The 22,641-nt window shown below is 45.8% G+C and overlaps 1 protein-coding gene across 2 annotated transcripts in view; it reads right to left on the reverse strand.

The window, feature by feature from the left end:
- add3a (adducin 3 (gamma) a) overlaps positions 1-22,641 on the reverse strand; it is an 87,724-nt gene that overhangs the window by 61,553 nt on the left and 3,530 nt on the right. The window contains exon 2 of one of the 2 annotated variants that reach the window (XM_030352175.1): positions 10,797-10,838. The gene's annotated coding sequence lies outside the window, so the exon portion shown is untranslated. Of the gene's footprint in view, positions 1-143; positions 374-10,796; positions 10,839-22,641 lie in introns of those variants that run through there. The other variant, XM_030352174.1, reaches the window with a different exon arrangement.

Below are 22,641 nucleotides of genomic sequence, written 5' to 3' on the forward strand. Positions count from 1 at the left end.
ACAGCGCAGCCAGCGTAGTCAGTTTGAGTCCATCTCAAACCCACGATATGCGCACACACTTGCACAGCTGAGCACACACACACACCATCACACACACACTCTGTTGCAACAATCGTCTGCCAGCATGCAGCCGCACAACTAACCTGAGCAGGGTCTGAAGAAGAAGTGCGAAATCCGCCGTAGTCTCCCACACACTGCACACACCACCACAGATTCACCTTCGCTACAGAGATTCCACAGGCTCTCTCTCTCTCTCTCTCTAGTTCCCTTTCAGCTCGCTCGCTCCCTCTCTCAACACGCCTCTCCCATTGTGGTGAAGCACAGTGCAGTGTGAAGCCGTGCAGGAGGTGGCCCTCCCTCCCTCTCTCTCTCACTCTCTCTCTCCCTCCCCTTCCACCGCCCCTTCCCCTCCAGTGAGTTCCAGGCTCCTCCTCTCTGCCTCCTCCTATCTTAACAGCTCCCTCTGCGCGACCAGCCACCCCGCACAGAAACCAGAGGCAGCCTCTGCTTCAGACGGCCCCAAGCCCTCCACCTATCTGCAGCGGAGGCTGCCGGGAAGGGGGGTTGGAATACTTAACGTGAGGAGAGGGAGAGGTGTCATGATGAGTGTTCCTGTGTGTGTGTGTGTGAGTATCCAGTGGTAGACTAATCAGTGACCCCCCCCCCCCCAAACACTCTCTCACCAACACACACCCACGCATGTCTTTGTGAATATTAGTCTGAGTGCAACATACTTTCCCGTCAACCAGCTTTTAAAGATAGGAGTGGAAAACGTGAGATAAACTTTTGTCTCTCAACTTGTTATTCAGACTCTCGTCTCTTTACTATGTTAACTTGCATCGTTCACTGACTCCGCCTCCCCGGTTGTTGTCTAAGACCAATATGGGCTCGGCCCCTTCCTATTTCCCCTCGATCTATAGCGTTATTAACCCGTTCAAACAATGGGGGTCGCCACAGAGGTCAAAAAGGCCACAGCTGCTTTGCAGCGGGGTCGGACAATCAAGGCAAGGGACCAAACCCTGCCCCTCTCTTCCCCGTTCCCCCCTCCCCCCCTCCCCACCCCACAACATACCAGCCCAATGCCCAGCAGCATCTCCAAACTCACCCTGAAGAGAAGTCTCCCTCTGGTAGCACCTGACACAACAGGGATTTGACAAAATTTAGGATTGCGCTGAACATCTGGACAACACAAAAATTAGGAAAAAAAATCAACAATGATTCAAAATTCATCAATTTCCTTAATCAAATGGCACTGCGTCTAAGAAATGGGCTGACTTCAATCAGATTATGGAGGTTGAGAGTCTGTTGGGGTTTGGAGTGCAGGGCTGAGGACGATATGGTCGCTAAGGGTGTTTCAGTGTGGTCACATGGTTGTGGTTAGGTCAATTTGTTGTTACAGAGAGGCCAGTGAAATGACTAAATGAGCATGTGGATGTGCCGTTCACTTAAGTCACACTGGGCGACAGGTAATGCAATCTCATCTGTGAAAGCGACTCTTTCAATAATGTTCCATCTTTCTACACTTTCAACCCACATCGTCCCTATTTTACGGGTTGGGTGAAGTCTCTGCAGCTGAGGCGCTGGCTTGAGATGTTGTTTGAAATGCTTTATCGAAGTCTGCTTCACTCAAGTGGTCTTCTGAGGCTATGCATTAAAGATGTAGATGATTCATTCAATCATTTAAAATAAAGCGATAATGGTTCTGCCTAAAGGGAAATGACAAGTATTCCAATGCTTGTATATGTTTAACAATTCATAACTCCTTGAAACCACTCAAGCATAAACAAGCATCAAAACAGTTCCAGCCTGTAGTTCAAGGTCTTCCCCATCGTGGACGTCTGTATCGAGGGTGAGAGCTCGGCTTTGGCATGGCACGGAAGGAAGGCAGACGATGATTACAGGAAGCAGAAATAAATGCGTCTTGTGCAAGCGTCCAACATCAACCGTTTGCTGGGGGAAGGCAGTCGGACCAGGGTCTCTCAGAGAACCGGGCCTTGGGCGAATCAGAATCAATTATTCAGGATATGTACTTAAAGCGCCGCAGAATGCCTCAGGTCTGGCCCGCTGCTGGGCCGAAACGGCAGGGATTCCCTGCGAGCTGCGGCTTTTCAGGCAGCGTCTGGAAGGAGAGGCTTGATCCCTCTTCGAGGCTGACGCAGACCTGCTCTCCTACACCACCGTAAACTATTTACCGACGGTGTCCTCAAGCTGACCCGGACTTACAGTCCCCTCTCCGTCTGGCGGCGAATAAGGGGGAGGCAGAGGGAGAGGTATGTAGAGGTAGAGAGGCAGAGGTAGAGAGACAGAGTGTAACAGAGACAGAGTGAGAGAAAGACAGAGAGAGAGCTAGAAAGGGAGAATGTGAGAGGTAGAGAGACAGAGCAAGAGAGAGAGAGGCAGAGTTAGAGAGACAGAGTGTAAGAGAGACAGAGTGTGAGAGAGACAAAGAAAGAGAGAGCTAGAGAGGGAGAGTGTGAGAGGTAGAGAGAGAGTGAGAGAGAAGAGAGAGAGAGGTAGAGGTAGAGAGTCAGAGCGAGAGCGAGAAAGAGAGAGAGGTAAAGGTAGAGAGACGGAGCGAGAAAGAGCGAGAGGTAGAGAGACTGAGTGAGAAATACAAAGACAGGTAGAGACAGAGAGGGACAGAGATCCTGTGCCGCATCACTAAATAATCGCTTACATGTTCACTAAACCCTTTTAGATTCCATTGGTGATACCTCTTTGATTTGCCTTCTCCCTCATACAAAAGACCCACCTCAAATCCGAACACACAGCGTCTTTTTACCAGAAACCCCAGAAATCTTCCAGGAATCAGGGTAGCTAGAGTAACCCATTTCCTCTGACAAATTGACATTGATGTATGTGGCTGACCAATGCAGACTGCTGAAGTGGAACCCAATGCCATACCCTCCCTGCACCTCTCACACGCTCACCGAGGCTAGGTTCCCACATACCGGGCCCCCAGAATAAACCTCTGCTGAGGCTATGTGTCCCTCCACTGCAAGATCAGGGCCTGTGGGGGCCCCAGTTAACATTAGCACATATTTGTGGAGATGCTCCAGGCTCCTGGCATTCTCGCCCAGCTTAAAAACAGACGCACATGTAGAGAATTATTTACGAGGGGCATTTCTACCCAGGGCAGCGCAGCGTGCCTCAGAGCAGAGAGAGGAAAGAACAGAGAGGTTTTCTTGTGTGTCTGTGTAGCTCCCACCAAGTTAACAAGCGACTAATTCTATTTGGTAATAATAGTTTGGTTTAAACAAAGCAGTATAATCCCACATCTGCATGTGGTGCTGTAAATGCCCACTGTCTGCATGCTTATAAAATGCTTCAGTCACACAGGTTCAACAATTATTATCCTTTCTATCCCTATAAAGATGTCTCATCAAGCTGCTGTAGCTTTATAGACACAATTTGTTGCTGCTGAACTGCGTATTTGGCTGAGACACTTATGGTCTGTTCACCAATGACTTAGCCTCTCATTTACCATTTAGTCAATAACATTTGTGACCACACAGGAAAACCAACACTTCAGCCCTTGAGGCTGCCACATAAATATTGTGCATCTCTCAAAAGTAGCACAGGTATGAATGTGGTTGCATGTTTGTGTGCATGTTTTATGACATGTGCAATGCTTTAAGCCTGAAAGAGGCATGTGATCGTTTACAGAACTGTGAATGATGCAAAAACCTTAAGGAACAGAAGCCGTATGGAACATTGGGGTTTTTCTGAGCAATCACTTTCACTAAACCAAAGCAAAGGGAAGAGAGGTGGCACAAATGTTCACCGGGAAGAGGCTCTTCTGCAAGTCACACCTTAAACTGCTGCATACTCTGTTTGGAGCATTATGCAGTTTGAGTGTTAATGAAGTTTTAGGTTCCTAACAACTGTCTACCTTTGATGAAGAAATGCCTTCAAAACATGGTTAGTGCACCCTCTCATTGCTAGCCCTACCTAGAACCCCCATCACTGCATCGATATGCAGAGATGTTCCACAGGTCGTGTTTCAATTTTTAGCTCCGTACATTGCAGTGAATCAGGACTCATACCGAGATACCGCACTCAGCAAACAAGCAGAACCTACTTATTTGCTGACGAAGACACGAGTTCCCATAGGAGCCCTTTCAAGAAGTGTTAGTTTTCACCTGCAGTGGCTTGCACAATCCTGCTGGCCATCATCCAGCGTTGGAAATATGGGTGTGGAGTAGCCTCCCTGTGTTTCTTTTTGTGTGTCTCTGTGTTAGTATGCACCATAGAGTGCCGATACGTCAAAGGATATAAATAATGCACAATGTGTGAGTGCCAGCACCACTGGAGAGAGAGAAAAGTTGAAGTGTCAGAGTGAGTAATGACATTGGGAGCAGCTGGTCCAAACGCATCACTAACGGACATTCTACCTGAGCAGGCCACGTCAAAAAACTGAAACCAGTAAGGAGGAATTTCTCTCTGACAAAGGCTTGAATAAATCTTCAATCTATGCACAAACATGCGTTCGGGTTTCACAGACAATTGTCGTAGATCTGTAAAACATGTACACACAGAAGATGAACAGCTTACGTGCGATGACACATTTGCGATTATTAAAGTCAAGGCTTCTGGGTAACTCAGTCCCGTCTGCCATCCAGATTGACTTCTTCTGCCTTTTGATTTAACCCCCCACCGCCTCCCCACCGCGACCAGTGTCCTGAGGCTATATCTAACCCCCATGTCGTGCTTGGGATGTCATGGAGGGTGTGGAGACGAGGGCGGCCGGCCCCCAGGAGCTCAGGTCAAGGCGTCTGCCTCGGTCCACTGAGTGTAACATCATGTGACAGACGGTAAACAGCGTTGCAGCTAATGAGAGCATGTCTGGGACGGGGGACGGACGGAGAGGTGCTCATTATGGAGACATGCTCCGCAGGGCAGATATTTTGGGTTAGCTGGATGCTACAGTGTAATGTCACCGCTAGCAGGCAGATGGTAACCCACAATAGTGCTAGTCATATCTGGATCAGGCTAAAGAGACGGCGTCGAGAAAGATAATGTGGTACATTATCTGTAATTAACTTAACGAGCCACCGCAACTTAATCAGTGACGGCAAAGCCCTTATCAATGAGGGCCTTGTCTGCAGCCGCAGCAGGCCCAGAGTAGTTCATGGTGTTACAGCAGAGGTCAAGAGAGAGGCCGTTGAAGACATTCCAATCATGAGGAGATGGATACGAGGCAGATCCTGAGGGAGGGACTGGGATCATCCCAGTATCCACTGACACAAACAGTGCAGCACATTTCCACTGACAGCTGCCAGATCCCATAATGATATAAGATCACAACATGAACCGGCACCGCACCCCGCAGTGTAAATAAAGTAGACTTGGAACGAGGTACTTGGGAGGGAAGGCTTCAGTTGGATGAGTTGTTGGATGAGTTCTATGTCATGAAGGCTAATTCAGTCAGGTGGCTCACCCCGGCCACAGACTAGAACTGTCTAAATAATATATAGATGCATGCTTATTTATAGAAGAAACTGGGCGTTTTGTCCCCATTCACGCAGAAAATAAACAACAAATTGGTCAGGTCTGTTACAGGGGATCCAGCAGCAGTTACTTAGGTCAAATGACTCAAAATGATGTGAAGAGGTACTAATATTTATTTTGAGGCCTGAGGCAATTTGATCTACCGTGATACTGTGAGACTTTGCCCTGTGCACAGAACAGGCCCACAAATGTTTTTCAGAGCGTCAGCATTATACAGTCATGGCTGTGTGCCATTCACGCCAACATCACTCACCTAGGCCACACATCTCCCAACTACGACAAACCAAACAAAAACCAAACGCTCATATCTAAGCAGTGGGCTTGTATCGCTCATGTCGTTGTGATGTTTTAGCATCATGTTAGCGGTCTCATTGTGCAGCATCGGAGGTCTGATCCCCTTCCCTCCAATCTAGGCCACTCTCTGCTCTGGTGTCATGTGGAGGCCCTGATGAATCAGCCCATTGAGCGGAACAGGACCATGGACTGGCCTGGCACTGCAAAAGTGTCTGTATCTATGTGTGCGTGTGTCACACAGTGTGCATTTCAAAATGTGTGTATGCGTGCATGCGTGTGTGTTTACAAGCACGTGCGTGCTTGTGCGTGTGCCTCAGTGTGTGTTTGTGTGTGCACGTGCATGCACGAGCGTGCGTGTGTGTGAACCCTAATTTCCCAGCCTCCCTGGAGACAAAGCAGTCATTTGTGATCATTCAATACAGGCCACCGCCACTGAAGAAGACTGGTGCATTTGCACGTACGTGTGTGCAGATGCATGCATGTGTGTTCACAAACCCCCGTGTTCACCGAGTGTTTGTGTGGTATGTGCGTATGTCAGAGCAGATGTTCTGGGGCACAAACTGAGGATTATGTCACTGTGTTTACAGGCTTTCTGATCGTCACACATGTTTGAGTGCACTGCCCAAATGTAACGAGCAGCTAACCCATTAGCTGGGCGGGGCTTCACAGCTGCATCAGGCATGACAGGGCCTGAGAGACTCCACCACAAAGCCCTATCAACGAAAAGCGTCCACACGTGCGTGTGTGCGTGAATGTTTGTGAGAAGCAGGGCGAAAAATCTGCAACAGAAATTATTTTGGTACAGAATTCAGTGCCTCCCGCTCCAATCCCTCTTCAGGCTCACCCTCCTAATATACTTCTCATTCATCCATACTGAAATGATATACAGACATACACATCTCTAAGGTTTAGGACTTGAACTTCTGACCCTGCTTCTCTGAGAGGGTTGGAGGGGCCTTTACAGTGGTGAGTTTTAGCTGAGTTCCTCTGGGCCATTTTAACAATAACAATGTCTGCTGGGGAAGCATCAGCATGAAGCACAAGACTGAAACTCTAGACTCATGCTGATGCCTCTCGACAAATTTCGGCCAAGCAAGTTAAAAGGACAAACCCACATGAAGTCGACTCCGGGCAAAGGGAGCATTTGTGAATAAACAATATTTCCTAGAAACAGCAAACAACAGCAAACAAACGAAAATTTTACAAAAATGACTTTTTTTTTCTTCATAGACCAAACCACTCATGATAGTTAACCATATTTAACAACATCATCATGCAGGAATATCCCGGCCAAATTTCTGAAGCATGTCAACCGATGATCTCTCACACTGCACACAGTCCATCATATCGAGATGTATCAAAACCATATTGTTGGCCCGCTTCCCACAGTCTTATTTATTTCCCTGCTTCTTCCCTAACAATAGCGGCGTGTTCTCAGAACATTCTTTACAGATTTAACCTCCTAGGTCCGGTTGAGTCAATCTTCCAGATCAATCTTCCTGCTCTACTAGGGGAACTAAACTCGAAGCAGCCTTTCTATCCTGCATGTGAAAAATCTAAATCATCCCGATCACGGAAGCACATGCACGGGTCAATCTCCGGTCTGGCGCTGGTGAAATCCTCAACCAGTGCTTGCGGACGTGTTACCGCGGTGACAGGGGGTGGCACGCGGCTGTGGAGCATGCCCAGTGAGGGCCGACGCAGGGAGACACGAACAGCTGATGGCGATATCATGCCCTCGATTAGATTAGCAGACACACACCGGTGGCACAGCCTAGAGTTACTCCAGCAGGGACCCCGGGAACACGGGAGGCCCTTACTGCCGTTGATAGACATGGGGTTAGCCTGAGCCGCTGAAGGGCTGGGATAAACCACAAACGGTTATAGGATAAACCGGGCGAAACAGCCAACAGAGGCACACAGTGAACGACGTAGGGTTGTCACAGCCAAATGCTCCTGGCATATGGCATGGTTTGGTTTGTAAGTAGATCTAAATGCAGTGCAGTTCAGTGAAATACCTGTGGTGTTTCGACTGTGAAGGCCCCCAGATTGAGGTTTGAGTCGTGTTTCCGCTATCCTGCTCTTCTCCATCCTCCTCTACACATTAGTCACATTAGGCTAGCTCGCTGGAATGAAGTGCAGGACGCCCCGGGGAGGAGGGAAAGAGCGGCGCTTATGACAGCGCCCTGCAGCTAATAGAGGAAGGATTCGATTTAAACAGAGCCCAATGAAAACGCAGGCCAATGCGGTTACTGGAAATCCATTGAAAAACAAAGCAAAGGAAAACAGTTTGTCAGATTTTATTTTATTTTGACGATGAAAGCAATTCCAGAATCACATGCTCTCTCCATCAGCACAGTGCGTATCTTATCTAATACTGCAGTACATGACATAAAAGGAAATTATTAACTGGATTAGCCAGATGTTAATCCACTTTCCGTTGTGGTGTAATTCATCAATAGAGTATTAAGAGCTTAGCCTAATTCTCTAATCACCATTAAGTCTCAAGCAAATCCTGTCAGAGATTGACGGATACAAAGTGACATGAAATAACAATCACTGACCAGGCAATAATCAAGGGAAATACTAGACACACGATTCCAAGTAACGAATCATTCCAACAAATGGCAAACAGCAGTACCTAAACTAACACACAGTAAGGTTAGATAGACCGTGACAGAAACCATGACAAACTATTTACCTGAAAAAGACAAGGTGTTTATGAAGTCGGTGGAGCGGGCGACCAAACCGGCATGGTTAATGCTCTCTGAATTCCTGCAATGCAAGATGTCTCAGCAGCGGCACTTCACACCTTCAACATCATGTAGGTAATGTTCCCGGGTAGTGCTCTGTCTACACTGGGCAACATCGGTGTAACGAGGCTGACGTTTTAGAGCTCAATAACTGCAATGCTGCCATTGTTGTGCCAGTTGTGGCAACACGCACCCGGGGAGACATGGAAAAGACAACCCGTGCCTTGTATACATACGACATAAGAAATGTCTAAATATCCAGGCTACAACCCCCACCACACCACAACCCACAGCCCTAAATCACCGACACAAACCCGAGTTTGCCTTTCCATCTCTCAGACGCACGACCACATGTCTAGCCTCGGAGGGAACGCAGGGGCCCCACATGACAGGGTGGAGCAGAGCGCCCTGTGTAGCTGTCTACAGTAAAGCAGGGACACGTCAGCAGCAGGCATGACCGCATTGTTCCAGTTCCACCCCCCCCCCCCCCCCCCCCAACCACACACACACACACACACACACACACACACACACACACACACACACACACACACACACACACACACACACACACACACACACACACCCCACCCCACCCCACAACCACGACAGCCACCAGCCCCCAGACCCGGCTGCCAAACTAGGTCTGAGATAACGAGAGAGCCGGTGAGAGAGAGCGAGAGAGAGACCAGAAGTAGCGGTGAGAGATAGTGAGGGAGAGAGGTACACACAGAGTGACTGTTATAGATTGAGAGTTTGGGGGGGGGGGGCCCCAGCGAGGGGAGAGAGAGTAGAGAGAACAAATAAAGATGAGATATGAAGACAGATAAAGGACACGGAAAGGAAAAAGCAACCGGAATCTGTCCTGTGATGGCCAAAGCTTGTGACAGGTACCACTGAATCACAGGCTGGATTAACCTCCAGAGAGGCAACGTGTTGTGTTCCTCCACAGAAACACGCAGGCTTGGGCGTAAAGTCATGAAGTAGAGTGGAACTCATGGCGGCCACGGTTCTGTGGTACCCTGCTGTGCCAAAGCCTTTAAAATCCCATGTGTTGGGCCATGCGCTGACCTTGAAGGTAGCGGGTGCCTTCTCACCCCAGTATGTAGCATGTGTGACGCTAGGTCGGACTTGTGCGGTCTCTTGCCTGCTGAAGTTTGGCGTGAATATATCTGTGAGACCGTTCGACAGTGGTCAGAGAACTCAGGACAAAGGAATAATGAAAGCAATGCAATAGGATGTGACCTTAAGCAAGGATGAAAGATTACAATGTTTACTCAAAGGAACAAGGCTAGGTTCTTTGCTTTTTATAGTGCTGGACACCAATACAATTATATTGTCTTTTCTCCCTCTATAATTTTTTAGGGAAACTAGAGTAAATTGAATTAGAAATAAGGATGTCTGGTTAAATATAGACTAGGATCCTGCTGAACAAAACTGTCTGGGCTGGTCAACTGAAAATGGCCTAAAACGTAGTGTACAATACAATAGCGGCTTATAACATAATAATACAGCACAAGGCCAGGCAGTAAATCCAATCCTAGAAAATAGAGTATACTGACAGATTGTTTTTACTATGCAGTAAACTCGTGGACGTCTCCATCCTGGTTCCCTTGGCTTGAGGAACGTGGCTGAGCCGAGAGAATGATGCAGATGTTTAAACCATCAAAGGACCATCTGCATCACATGATTCCAGCATCGGCGTCATACAACTTCACCATCCGCACGACGCAACAGCTTCATCAAATCTGGGGATTCCTCCCGACCACAAGACGAGATAAAGAGGAGGAACAGGAGTGCGAAAAAAATAAAGAGGGAAACACAGAGAAATCGGTACACAGACCACATTTCTATTTGTTTCCTTCCTGAATATCTCCTAGCCCTGGTAGCCGTCTAGCCAGTGCAGTCCTGTTAGCATTCCAACCGCCGGCAGCCTGAGTCATTTGTGGAGGTTCTTCCAGAGAAGTCGTCACCAAGTCTCTCAATTTATTTTTTATGCCCCTGCAGGAGAAGGTGGGCTGCCGGGAGAGGCGTATGGAAGACACAACTCAAACTTTCCTCTCCGGATCCAAAGCTAAGGTCCCAATACGACAGGCCCAGTGCTTTTTGTCGTTGAAATCGATTGCGTCATGAAAGAAATACTACTTGAGTTGAGCAATGTGGCGTGACATTCAACAGGTGGTTTAAAACTTAGGAGACACGTCAGAAAGACCCGACGGATATCGTAGATAGTCTTACCTCAGAGACTTAAGGCGCTAGCTGGTTGGCAGTTGGCCCCGTCTGGAAACAAAAAAGGAGAAAGACAGTAAAAACACGGCAACCAACATTATAAACAATTTCTGCAACAATGCGCATTGCGGTTACAACCCAGTAGACCTGCAGGTCTGTATTACTGTACAGGTCTGAAACAGGCCTTTGAAATCAGTGACTGATCCAAAAACACAACTATACTAAGAAGAGATGTAATGAGGGAAAGAATAGCCTATTCGTTATCCTGGACAAAAGTGGGATTACACAGAATAATCCAGACCCAACTCAAAAAAAAAAAAAAGGTTAATACAAATGTTGCATTGTGCTGTTGTCTAGTGGGACAGGGAAGGTTGACTCCATTGCATGTGTTATATTTAAGTTGCTTCATCCCCGTGCAATGGATTTAGACTCTTTATGCTATGTGGGCCAAAGCAAACCTACTGATGATGGTTTCCTCACAGAGGACATTTTAAATGCTGTTCTTTCCCTGCTCATTACACCCCTCATTTCCAGGGTTGGAGACTCTACCGGGACCACAGGAAATGTACATTTTGTTTTCATATTCCATCCTCAAGCCTATCCCCTTACACCCAAGGTCTCCGGTGTACGGGAACATACCATCTTGGGGTGTGTGAGCGGGTGTACACATGTGTTGAGTGTGTCTGCACATGTGCACATATGCCCTAGTCTATTTTGTTATCCCAGAGGTGGAGTGTCACATGTGCATATTTGGCCCCTCGCCTAGATGTGCAAGTTCAACCTGCGTTCAACCCCCATGCCACAGTTTCCACTATATGGAGAGTGGGTGCAGGGAGGCTGTACTTGGCTGTGGGGTGTGGCCTGTACTGGGCCAGCGGTCAGAGACTGATTGTCGCTTGAGTCATCTGCACGAACACCAACTGTATCAACAACATCCAATTCAAAGGTGGGAAGAGAGGAACATGATAACTTTGACTTATATAATCATACCATCACCTGTGACGTTGCCAAGGGCCCCGTTTTTACATTCCCCAAGGAGGATTTTTTTGGGGGGATTCAAGCCTTGTTTATAGAACATTCAGGGTTTTTCTTTTCCATTAATTGCGCAATAATTAGTAGAGACACATAATAGCCGTGATCAGCCTTTTCTTGGCCTGCGGGGTTCATGTTGTGTCTGCCTGGTTCTTGCGTGTTTGAATGTGGCTGCAATGTTGTAGTGTTCATATGGCCAGCACATGTAAGAGTTGGTACCGGCAAATCAAAGAGAAAAACACAAAGTAATTTGTGTTCTACATAAGCCACAGAGACGTTAAGGGGAATATTTTAGTGTCGCCCCCCTTCCCCCCACTTCAAACTACTTTCACACAGTTCCCCTCTGGCTTAAGAAAGAGATATTATGAAAGTTGTGGTGCAACATTCGTATGAAACCGAATATAAAGTTTGCGGACAATTGAAAGGACACACAAAGAACATAGAGATGTAGGGCTACAGACATTCAGCTGAGACATTGGGCTGGTTCTGGAAAAAAATAAAGATACAGAAACACGAGCATTGCAGCGAGAATTTGGCTTCATTGTGGCCGGGGACAGCTTCAAAACTAATCCAACACCAACATGTTCCCAGTATTTCCCTAAAAGTGGCAAGCATCAAGTCGAAAGCCTCCCTGTTATTAGTGCCACGTTCAAGAGGACCACATTTCCAGTTCACCCAAGGGCAGTCGGGTCATGGAGGAAAAGGCATCAGCAAACCTCACTGTGGTATGGCCCTTATCTCCAGAAAAAACAACAGGGGCAACCACTGAGGCAACAACAACTCGTTGGCAAGCTGGCCAGGACAGAGAGAGAACACCAGTGCACGAGTTCCGGTCTGCAGGACAATCCTCTGCTGATGCTTCCAGATCCTTCCCTCGCTTCAGACAGACAAGAGGAACACAGACATCTAGGTGAGAGCTTACGTAACCACTTGTGATGTGAGCGTAACCAGGCAGATTGATGGGCACGGAGACACACCATGGCACTTCCTCATGGTTGCCTGCTTACATAACTTACATAACCCCACAAGTAACTTTTGAAGCCCTGGAGGGCATAGAGGGGTCATGGGTCATGAAGAACACAGTCTAGCAGACCACCCCTGTGTTGAAGGTTTGGCCCGAGGATGCATTTCCTTTCCACGAAAAAGGCCAGAGGACGAAGTTACTGAATATTTTGTTGATCTGACCAGGGGTCATGAGCTCTTGTGTCTAGAGCTGGAAAGTCAAGACACGATTTGTGTTGTGGTTCTTCAAGGCTACATCACATTATGGGCCTGTGGATTCAAAGTAAAATACAGCGGTAAATACAAAAGGCACTGATTTGTTGAGCATAATGGGTCCGCTGAGAAGGTAATAGATGTGTGTGCGGGAGCGCATAAGCGAGCGTTAGATGACTGTCAAAGTAGAATTTCAATGAAACCCATAGGAGATTTTTTTTCTGGCTTCAAATTAGGGCTGCACAATATATCGAATTTTTATCGCGATGACGATATTGGCGTCCCACGATGACGCGTAGTGTTCCCGCGATATTTTCGCGATATTTTTTTTAATGAATTCTTTTTTATTTTATTTTTTTTTTAAATTTAAATTTTAAATAATGCATCCGCAAAAAAAAGAAAACGAAAAAAGAAACGAGCCCCGCCCATGCAGTAAACGCTGTACCTCCGCTGCAAAGCAAACCAAGCGCTCCCTGTACACCTGTCTGCGACTGCGTGAGTCCGGCGCGAAGCGTGAAAAGAGGGAGGGGGGGCGTGGCCTGGCGGCAATTGGCCGCTGAGCACAGTGTGTGGCTCCTACCACAAGGGGGTGGTAGAAATTCGAAAGATTTTTTTTTCAATAAATAATCGTGATATCAATATTGATCAAAATAATCGTGATAATCATTTTGGCAATAATCGTGCAGCCTTACTTCAAATACGATATCCAAAGTCAAGCCAGCTGTGGGTTTTTTTTTTTTTGCATTGGGCATCGGTGCCAGGCAGAAACGTATTAAAGAAAAATGTTTTAAAGAAAAGATACAGCGACAATCATCCCCAGAACAGATGTCTGGTAAATATGTCAGGACCTGTGGTGAATCAACAGCAAACAGTTGGGTCATCATCATTGAAAAAGGCAGGAAAAAATGTTTCCATCATTTCTCATCCTTTAGTGGCTAGCCAGGCCCAGTGTTTGCCTGGACACGAGTGAATAATACAAAGTTATGTTGTCGTGGTTGCAGAACTGTGTGTTTGAGACTGGGTGTTTTTGTCTGTTCTGCCGGGTCTTCCGAAATAACCGTAATCTGACTGAAGTTGAGTTTTTACATTAAAAGATTGATTGCATGCATGTGTGTGCGACATGCAGGCTTTAAGTTCTACTTGAATGAAGGCACCATCATTCTGAATGAAGTGATCCAGTTGTACACTTTTGCAACATGCAGAAATGATAAAGAAGTATTTTTTTAAGTAGACTTTGAATTTAGTTAAGTGGCTCCAAGAGAACTAATTTGATAACGACTTAAAAAGTGTTTATCATTCCTTGCTCTTCTCTTGTTGAGGAGGACCGCTATCTTCTCAGATCATTCCGGGAGAAGTCATCCAGAGCACATGATGAGCATGGATCTCGTCCCATGATTCACTCCACATAAATGTTTCAAGTAAACTCGACACAAATGTTTCAATTTCTTAAACGGTTCCCTGAAGACAAGGTCCACTTTCCTCCCTCTTCCAGTTATAGAAAATGAATGGAATTCACCGAAGCCAATTGTCGTGCTGGCTTTGTTGACCACCAGATCCCACATCTGGGTAACAGGGAGATAATGAGCCTTTGAGCTAGCATTGATTTCATTAGAGTTGATTAACGAGTGGGTAGTCCTTGTTGTGTCTGGGAGGCATAATTGTACAACAAAATACATTGGTTCTTATTCAGTGAGTAACCGCTGAATTATAACAAATAGACAAATAATAATCAATAGAATTAATAGGAATTGCATTCTAAATTATACAAATGGAAAAAAATTATGATAATTGGTTCTAATCAGATCCCCATGTTCAAATGTTAAGATTGCCTGAGCCAACATAGCTGTAATATCCCTCCACAGTGGATTGTGAAATCTCTCCTCTTCCCCTGATGTATAGCACCAATCAGTCAGCTGTCATGTATAATTGTGTATAGGCTATATCGCAAAGTTTGTGCCAATAAAAATAGCGGATAACAATTCAAAACATGGATCGCAAGACGCCAGCGACGTTGACTTATTGCTGAAACTGAATGCCGAGGGGATGACAAATGTCAATGTCAAAAAAGAAACCAGAAATAATGGGTTTCGGTTGAGAGGTCATGTTGTGTCAGACAGACCCATCTTCAACGATCTTCATTGGCAGTTATTATTTATCGTTTTAAGTATGATAAAGAGTAGTCTCAGAACTCAATACCACTTTAGATAACTACCACAAGTCTGATGGAAGACAAGCTCAAATGTTGTTGAACGTTGCCTTTCACTTTTGCTTCGTATCGGTTTCGACCAAACATGTCGGGGATCTGGAAGCTCTCATTAGTGAACACATACTCTGCCAGCAGTAGTAAACTGATAAAAGTAACTGGTTGTTTTCTTATCAGACCGTCTGGACTGGCTCCTGTAGAAATACAATAATTCAAGCACCCTTCCGAAAGCTTTATCTCATGCAAACAAGTTTTCCACAACGAAACAGAAAACAAGGTGTAACTCTTCCCAATCGCAGTCACTGGTATCCGGCACAGGCTCTGTGCCGTCTCTCCCAATTCTTCTTATATACTATATAAAATAACTGCTGGACCTGAGGATATACACAGAGTAGAATCTGAGGTCAACGAAGAACCAGTGCATCGCTAGTGGAAAAGATTCTTGCTTCAGCGCTTGTGAGCATGAACCATGGCATTACTTTCCACTTTAATCGTGAGGCCAACATGTCATCCTTTCCAGGCTATTGTCCCATCCCAGAGGCCAGGTCACAGATATTTCCTGGCCAGAGCGACCTCAGAGGGCCCCTGCATTGTGGACTTTGTCCTTGAAGGCCTGGCAGGACCTCCTGGGGCCGCCAGAGGAATGACACAATCGCACCACATCCACAAAAACAGAAACACACTGGAGCTGCAAGTGGATGACATCACAGACAGATAGGCACTGCACTAGGATAGTGCCGGGCGGCTAAGGCTCTTGGACTGGCCCTCCAGCTGTAGTGCTGTGGGGTTGAGCCTGCAGTGTTTTTACATGTATATGGAGGCTATATTATAACCATGTCTAGCTAGAGCCTTCCTAGAGCGAGATGCGAGATGATTCTAAAACCAAAGTCACTGAGATTGATTTGGATAATACCTAATTACATTCAATATATGAAGATATAGATCTAACTATTGCCCATTATGAGTCATTTGTTTTAAAGCAAACTGTTCAGTAGCAGTGTACATCCTGTAAGACCAAACCAGTGATGTCCTCGCTGGTCGCTTCCATCACTGAGGAAAAAGGAAACTCAGCCCCTTTCTTAACTTCCTGTCATGCGACAGAGGTCTTTCACATGTGACGCAACACCAGAAGTAAGTTTTACGGTCAGGATAGTTTTCCACCCAGAAACTAGCCTTCCTTGTCGCTGTGTGTGTGTGTGTGTGTGTGTGTGTGTGTGTGTGTGTGTGTGTGTGTGTGTGTGTGTGTGTGTGTGTGTGTGTGTGTGTGTGTGTGTGTGTGTGTGTGTGTGTGTGTGTGTGTGTGTGTGTGTATTACTTGAGCCCACATGTACTTCTGAAGAGTGTCTCCTGGTTCTTCTAGCATGGCACTCAGAAGACATGCGACAGCATGCTCAGTAATAACTGCAGTTGCTGCCAGTGACATGGAACAGCCCTAGAACAACAGTGCCTGTGTTTCATATCGCATCTTTTCATCTCTCAAAGTATATATGCTTTTGATGACATAAATACACTTAAATACCCCCTTGTCAGAGGTAGATTTATGACAAGAGGAGGCTTTAGATCATATAGTTCCTCGTCACGTCTGTGTTTTATAAACATACAGTTTCATCGTAAAGTATCTCTGCCTTAACAAACAAAACATAGTGCTTTCCTTGAGTTTTAAATGCACACAAACTTGCAGACACCATTTTGCCCTTTCTATAAGTGCACCTGCGTGAACTTACAGAAAGGTGAACCATGGCAACAGCAGATGTGGCAATACTACTGGTCTTCATTCAAAGAAACCGAGTTCCTTTCCTCAAACAAACTGGCACTCAAGGCCTTTAGCAGAGCCATTATATGATCTGACTTAGTCACATACATACTTCTGCACATTATATGTGCACTTTACTAAGCCAACAAGGCAAAATAACCAGAGGTCTACTATCAAAGAGTAGGACTGCTGGGTCCAAACTTATGCCCGGCACAAATTTTTGAATGGGTGCGGCCCGATCGGGTATAGGGGAGTAAAATCCAATGTTAACCACAGGATAATCAAGCAAAACCATCAATCACAATGTAGGCTATGCTTATAAGGGCAAGCGAGCACTGAAATCTTGACAAAAACAGTGTAGCAGCTCTAGTGTGGACCCAGCATTAGATGAACACCAATGTCACGCCCTCACAACGCACACTGGGTAAATATGGGATCATTATATGCATTGATAAGGCTGCTTGACTTCCAGGGAAGATTCATATCACAAGACAAACTGCTCCATTGCACGAATACAAGCGTCATAGAGCCGCCATTGTCTGGGGACTGGAGACACAGTTTTTACCCTTGGATAAGGATAAGATAAGAGAGAGGGTTGACTTGTCTTGTTGAGCCAGGATACTTTAAGCCAAACTATGCCCTTAACAACACCAATGGAAAGTTTGAGAAACTTGTCATGATATTTGGGGAGAATACTGGCAATTTCTTATGTTTTTTTGTATCCGTTCAGCTCAATCAAAAGCAGGCGGGCAAAGCCTTACAACCAATCATAACGCAGTCAGAGCCTGATCTGTTCCATCTCCATTCACACCAATGATCAAACTACATCCCGGTTTCCTGTTTGGTCCCATCCTGTTTTAATAGACAGTACGCCACATTATGGAAATAACAGACGTGTTTCATGTAGTTTTTAAATGATTTAACCCGAGTCAATGGGGCAGCTCTTACAAATCCAACCTCTCTGCCTCAAAAAAAAACAACACTATGGGGATCATTGGGTCAACGTTCGTTTGTCGGCGCTGCAATTAGAAGGATGTGGTTCATTTGTGCCGTCACTATCCATCAGAGCCGAGTTTCAGACCTGTGGAAATGGCGGAGGAATCTGATTCGAGGCTATAGGCCTCTGAAGCAGCATACCTATCATTGCCTTGAACCCGAGCCAAACCCTTCATCTGTACATGTGCAACACATTACCGGCTGCCAGTTACAGTAACTCAACCAACGGCGCTTTCCATACTCTTACTAGTTCAACATACAAGTTTCATTGGAGCAATGTGTCCATTTTAAGAAGAAATACAATGAGGAGCACTTCAAAGTCCTCCTTGTGGGATCCCACCTGACGAGGTATGTTATTACCGCTGGCCCCGTTGAAGCCAGTTGAATAAATGCAACATGGGTGGCCAATTTATTTGAAGCCTTCATTTGCGGACCGCCTCTGGTGACTTCATTTGGAGCCGATTGTCTTCCAGGACCCTCTTAGCAAAACTGGTGGCCAACTGTCATCGTGATTTATTATACATTGCCATGGAAACAAACATCCTGTACATTTGGTTTGAGGGAGACGTCCTGCAGAAGGATGTGAGGAGTATTCTTAGGCCAAAAAGTAGGCATATGAATAGCACACACAAGGTTGTCACACAGGAATATTAAACAATGCAAGGACTTTATGCGTCAATGAGTGTAGTGCTTTACTGTAATGGGCTGACTTGCAGTACAAGCGGGCATGAAGGTGTTAATGATTCATGGCGACCAAAGAGAGCCACAAAACGTTCTTGATTAACATCTTCCTGATGGTTTTTATGACCGTTTCCCACCTGTCAAGCCCCCATATTCCTCCGCCCGCAGCCTCGGCACACAGGGAGATAAAAGGCCACAGGTGGACCACAGGCTGCCTTTTACGACTCAGTTTACAACACGAGGGTAATCTGCCATCATCGTCGTGTTACTATAACTGACAGGGCTGTGGAAAAAAAGGTTATATAGTACAGACAATCAGTAAAACACCCTTTTTCTTGATAAATGTCTTTGTTAATTGCAGAAGTCATTGGGCTATATATTCTATTCTTACTTTTTTCTAAGTCACCATAGTTCAGCAGCTTCACTAGTTTTTAATATTTTTGGGTAGCCTACTCTTTGACCCATAATCACCAAACTCCAACCCATCAAACCAAATTATGAAACTCACACAAAACCATAACATTAATCTTGATGGTGGAGGTAACTCAGCGGTCACACATGGATTTAGGCAGGCTCTTCTTATTAACGTTGAGTATTATGTATTCGCACAGCACCAGTCCTCCTCACCCAACATGAATTTCTTGCTTCGATCCTGCTCTGCAATCAAAAAGCCCTCCATCAGCCCTCAGCTATACCCATCAGCGCCTGGTTGCCAAGGCTCACTGTGTCAACAGGCCCAAACAACCGACATACAAGAAACCCCAAAGCAAGTCACTCAACTATATCCGACCACACAAACCTCAGAACTGCTCAGGTTCATTTGGTTTCTGTCTGTCCCCGTTAGAGTTTGAAGAATTGTCTAACCTACATTGTCCTACCAAGGAAATATTGCCTCAATTTCAAAATTTCTGCCTGAAATCCAGCCTATACTCAGCCAACTGAAACCACTCTAAACTCTGAATACAACACTCAACACTAATAATAAACATGATTACAATGCCAGGCCAAAACTACGTCAGTGATGCAGGGTTCTGCCTTTCAAATAAGTCTGCCTATTTAACAGACAAAGGGAAAGACACAAAGGAACACACACCAACGGTACGTACTAGGGACACCTCACTCTGTGGCAGCCGACAGGGACGACTACCGCAGCTGGCAGATTGTCGCTGGTGGACGTGATCAATCACGATGTACACAAGTTGAAGTTGCAGGGGTTTTGTGCGTGTGTCTGCGCACTCGTGTATAAGTATGTGCGTGTGAGTGTCCGCGTGTGTGGATGTGTATGTGTGAGCGAGTGTGTATAACCGCCAAAGGCAGAAAATTTTTAATTTGTATTTTTTTATTTATTCAATTTGTTTTATTTTGTTGTACTATTGAGGAAACCTAACAAATTCCTGCACTGCAGAAATGCCTTTATTTCGAAAAATATATTTATTTTTATATTTATTTCATTTTGTAAAATATTTTTATTTTTAAAACAGTACTGTACACATTTTTTAGTTTGTGTATTTTTTTATGCTAGTTTAAGTTTGTAATAACTAGGCAACTAGACTCACGACACCATTTGTTTATTAAATCGCAGTCGCAATATTGTCCACAATAATCGCAATATGACTTTTTCACCAAATCGTGCAGCACTAGTAAGCACGTGCGTGGGGGTTAAGGGGATAGTAACGGGAACCAAGAGAAGGGTGTGCCGCTTAAAGCAGATGATGTGCTCATTTTTAGTTGTTTGGTAACAAGAGGCAACAGAGCATGTTTCCTGGACCGGTGTGAAGCAACCCCAGAGTTCAGCCAGTGTCCACACACACACACACACACACACACACACACACACACACACACACACACACACACACACACACACACACACACACACACACACACACACACACACACACACACACACACACACACACACACACTAATTGCTTTTGCAGGATTATCATTAGATTAGTTCTTATCATTGAATAAATATTGCCACGGCGGCCAGCAGATTTGCTAAACGGAGTGTTGAACAGTACTGAAGCTGACCGATTTGCATGATTTAATATGATCATATTGAACAGCTGTTTAGGAACAAATACGAAGACCAGATCAGCCACACCCCAACTCCTTTGTGTCAAGTATCAGAGCATATTCTCATCCACCTCATTTGTATTTCTGTGGTATGTCTCCTTATAAAGAACGGTGCAATTATTTGATGCACTTGGCAAAAAAGGTTCAAAAGTTGAATTATTAAATATCCATACCTACTAATTGTTACTGTTGCACCAAGGAATCCATTTTTATACCAGATTCCCTTGGTGCAGACAGTAATCTTGAAGCAAATTGATCTTCAAAAGGCTTTCTATAAGACCACTCAATAAAACCGACCGCACGACCACACATTAACCAAACTCAAGAGTTTTATAGTGTTGAAATGTAGCAAGGAAAATAAATAAAAAAATTAAAAAAAGTTCTGCAAAACATGACTGCTTAAGTGGTGTTCACCAACCACATTGTTATTTGTGTGAAGAACACATCATGTTACAGTATTACGGCTCTATCAATCTGGTGCAATGATATGACTTCTAACCGGGCAGAACATCTTCCTTTGTGTTTCCATCCATGGAAGCACAATGGCTGACAGGGATGTTCATTAAGTGGAAGGTCAGTCAGGGGGGGTGATGTATCTCTGCGCTGCGTGTCGCGAATATAACCGGCATTGGCCTGCCGACATCAGCTCGCTCTCAAAAGGGCGGGAAGACCTGTGCTGTGTCTATTTAAGGAAGAGTTATGTCCGACAGAGAGGGGGGCCCTTATAGCATGAACATAGCGATCGTCTCTTCTGCATTAGGTTGAATAGACCTCCCCAGGTTTCATGTGACAGGCCCAGTTTCTGGTTGCCTGTTCCCGGCAGAAGCTGTCCACGGAAATGGCACCGTTTAATTTTTTAATATTTTTTAAACTATTCAAGTGATACATGACACTGGTGCTTCTGCGTGTGTGTGTGTGGGTGATAGCTTGTTTAACCTGTGCACATTGATTGCTCAATGCACAACAGGTGTGCAGCCTCACCAAGCCCCAGAGTCCAATCTAACTGATTTGAGCCAGGTGAGGCTGCAGCCACCATCCACTCACCCACACTCATTTTGAGACAGGGCTGTCTATCTTTGGACTTAATACCGTATAGAGCATGCATGAACGATCATAAACAAACTTAATACAATTTAGAATGTTTGAAATAAGCTTAAAACACACATTAGGTATGTACTTTACTACTTTCTAATCCTTTACTCCGTTTACCATCATTAGAATAGGTCAAATGTTATGTTTTTCCATTTCGTAACAAGGCCAACCAATATACAAATGTCCCGGTGTTTCGTTACAAGCTACAAATACGTAACACATATGTATTTATTATAACTAAATGACGCAGACATTCCCATGCAACCCCGGGGAATTTCAGGGTCAGGGTCTTCGGTCTGACCCCCGAAATAGATGCTTTAAAGAGCCCGGGACCCGACCCTGGACATCAGATGGGCCGCCCGCTGCATCCCCGAGACTTGTTTGGCCCCAAACATGGCACAATGCCCTCTCCCATGGCCAGCGGCCGACCCCCGCCGTCGCTATGGTGACAGAACTCCAATATCTATGCAAAGCCGGGGTTTTTTTTCTCCCTCGGACGGAGGACAGGGTGCCGGCATGCGAGGCTTCCATGCTCTCACACCCGCAGACGATGCGGACAGAAGTCGTGTCTGTGTCCCTGCTGGACGAGGCTGGCCCCCCTCTGGAGCGAATCCGGCCCCATCACGGCCGGAGCTCGTATAATGAGGTTATTCTAACCCCGCCCTGCTGGGCCCTCCAGGCCTGGCAACCAAACAACACTGGACATTAAACCCCCAACACACACACACACACACACACACACACACACACACACACACACACACACACACACACACACACACACACACACGATGACACCCATC

This window comes from Gadus morhua, chromosome 3 (assembly GCF_902167405.1).
Source record: "Gadus morhua chromosome 3, gadMor3.0, whole genome shotgun sequence".
NCBI classification, from domain to species: domain Eukaryota; kingdom Metazoa; phylum Chordata; class Actinopteri; order Gadiformes; family Gadidae; genus Gadus; species Gadus morhua.